Below are 3,160 nucleotides of genomic sequence, written 5' to 3'. Positions count from 1 at the left end.
TTACCACCTATTAGCTCCTGGTATATCTACAGCCCTGCCCACAGAGGTCCAACCAATGCCAGCCCTGCACCTGATACTCCCCAGCCACAGCCCCACCCTGCTAAGCCTTACCTGGGAAACAAACCACCAGGCACATCTTCAGCCTGACGATGTTTCCAAACAAAGCCATGGCGCCCGAGGAGACCAGGTCCCCGCTTTGCAGACTTTTGGGGGGTCAAAAAGCAAGTGCTTCCGCGTGGCATAAATCTAGGGGCTTGCAACTGCTGCAAAGGCAACTTGGGGGGGGGGGAGGGCGGGAAAGGCCACAGAAAATGTGGCAGCAAAAGCAATTACCTGTCAATTGTAGGACTCGCCTTAATGAAGCTAATTCAGCCGGCGCATTCTCAGCGTTTGGCGTGGAGCTGCCTTTGGCATTCCTCCCCGGGGCCAGAGCAGCCTCCTGTTGTATTCTGATCAGCTGGGCCCAGGAAGCTCATGACACTACGTTCGTCTCTAAGGTGCTACAGGGCCACTTGTGTTTTACGTTAGGGTCTGTCTCCACTACAGATTGAATTCGAAAGAACAGCCGTTCTGTCGAATTAACTGTAATAGCGTCTACGCATACAAACCGCTATTTCGAAATAAACTGGAAATAGTGGAGCCCTTATTTCGAATTTGGTAAACCTCATTCTACGAGGAATAACACCACATTGGAAATAGCTAATTGGAAATACGTGCTGTGTAGACACTTATTTCGAATTAGGGGGCCTCCAGCCTTCCCAGTTCCCCCTGGTGGCCTCTCTGGGCACAACCAGCAAAACTCATCTGCTCGCCCCCAGCCCCAGAGCCCTTAAAGGGGCAGACTCTGGCTACTGGGCACGTGTGAGAGCCAGGCCCGCCAGCAGCCACAGACCCTCAGCCAGTGGCCATACGATGGCAGCCAGTGGCAGCCAGCTGTCCCCTGCCCAGTCCCCCAGCACCCAGGGGCCGTAGATGGCGCACACCCTCCTGGACTAGCGCGGAGATCATGCACCTCACTGAGGTTTGGGGGGAGGCCCCTAACGTCCATGATCTCTGCACTAGGTGGAGGAATGTGGCCATCTTTGGCCAAATAGTGGCCACCATGGCCAGAAAGGGCCACAGGTGCATCCAAGAGCAGGTGCGCCTGAAGGTGAAGGAGCTGTGGCAAGCGTACACCAGGGGCGGCGCCACAGCAGGGGCTGACACCTGCCCCTACTTCCCCGTCCTCGACCAACTCTTGGGGGTGGGGCGGTCCGCGCCAGCCTGGGAGGCAGCGAGCCGGGACTGGAGGGGCCACCACCAGCTGTCCCGGCACTGGAGTCGGCAGGGTCATTCAGGGAGGCCATACCAGGTGAGTGCCAGCACTGTCCCCTACCCGGGGGGGAGGCAGGGAGGGAGACCAGGGACCACGCGCGTGGGCCATGCCTCCCACGGATCACGCAGCCACCTGTGCACATGCGAGCACGTGCCATGCCACCCTTGGGCAGGTGGCTCCAGCTGTGTGACACCCAGGGGCCGTGGCCCAATAGGCACATGTGTGTGTGAAGAGACCTGACACGCTCCCGACCCCGGGGCGGGACCCAGCAGGATGCCCTCCCTTCATGCACCCCCTCTACACAGAGGCAGGGGACATCTCCCCCCGCCCCGGCCGCACTATACATGGCACAGGGGCATGGGTGAGGTCTTGGGGCAGCTCCCAGTCCCGGGGAGAGCCAGACATCCTGACCATGGCCTCTGGGCAAGCACAGTGGCTCTGACGGTGCAGGGCACAGTCGCCCCCATGTCGCAGGGGGTGCTGGGCATCATCCGCTGTGTCCCCAGGGAGAACTGCCCACTTCTCTTCTTTCTCTTCAGCTGCACCAGCTGCTCGTGCAGGGCGCACCACCCCGCCCCACCCGGGACATGCTCCTGCACCCGCGACCTGCTCCGGACCACCACCACGCGGCTGGGGTACTGGGACCAGCACCTGGGGGCCCTGAACCGCACCATCCAGGCCTGGGTGCGGGAGGACCAGCAGGTCCGCTGGGAGCAACTTGCTCAGGACCGAGCCATGAACTCAACCCTGCAGGCCCTGCTGCAGAGCATGCTGCCCTGTGCTGGTCCTGCGCCTGCTGCCCCCCCAACTCCTGTTCCTCCTCCCACTCCTGCCCCCCCCACCTCTTCCACCTCAACCTCCACACCCTCCTCCCCATCCCCCTGGGGACACCGAGGCCCCCTCCCCCGCTGTACTAGGAGGCAGACCCCCAGCCCTGAGTGCTGAGCTTCCCCTCCCCCTTCTTCCCCTTGCGTCCCCCTTCCTGCTCCCTCCTCCCAGTTTTCCCCCTCCCCTCTCCCAACCTCTCTCCTTTCCCCCGTCTCCCCAGAGTTTCATTCCCCCTCCCCAGTTGTGTTAAATAAAGACAGGTTATATTTTTGAAAATACGTGTCTTTTATTTGACATCAAGAAGGGGGGGCTGGGGAAGTGGAAGGAGGAGAGGGGGGAATGGGGCACAAGCCCCCAGTGGGGCAGACCGGGGAGACTGTTAGTGCTCCTCAGGGTGGAAACTCTCCCACAGGGACCCCTGGATCCAGACAGCCCCTCAATGGTGCTCCCGGATGGCAGCCTCCAGACAGTGCAGCCAGGCTGCCGGCAACGTGTCCATGAGATGCAGTAGAGCCCCTGGGGGCAGGTCTGGTTCCATGCTGCAGAGTGAGGGCAAGCAGGGCACTCCGAGACACGAATGCTTTGCTGTCCCTCAGCAAGGTGGACCAGCAAGCAGAGAACCCTGAGAACTGTCTGTCCGGGATGGGGGGTCGGATCCCTTTAAGCGCAGCCCTCGGCTAGCCTGAGGCAGCAGCTCCACACACTAAGTCCAACCCTGATGCTCTGCCGGCGCTGGTTCCGGCCAGCCTTACCTTCGATTCAGGGTCCACTCAGTGTGGACGCGCTATTTTGAATTAGAAAAACGCTATTTCGAATTCGGTTTTGTGTCTAGATGCGTTATTTCAATTTAGCTTATTTCGAATTAACTAATTCAAAAGAAGTTAATTCAAAATAGCGCTGTAGTGTAGACAGACCCTCCCAGACTAACCTGCTGAGATGTTCCAACCCCGCTGATGAAGCGGATTTTACCCCCGGAAGCTCACGACTGAATACATTTGTTAGTCTCTAAGGCTATGT

Source organism: Pelodiscus sinensis, chromosome 29, assembly GCF_052426305.1.
Source record: "Pelodiscus sinensis isolate ZL-2025 chromosome 29, ASM5242630v1, whole genome shotgun sequence".
NCBI lineage: Eukaryota > Metazoa > Chordata > Testudines > Trionychidae > Pelodiscus > Pelodiscus sinensis.
This window is presented reverse-complemented; position numbering follows the sequence as displayed.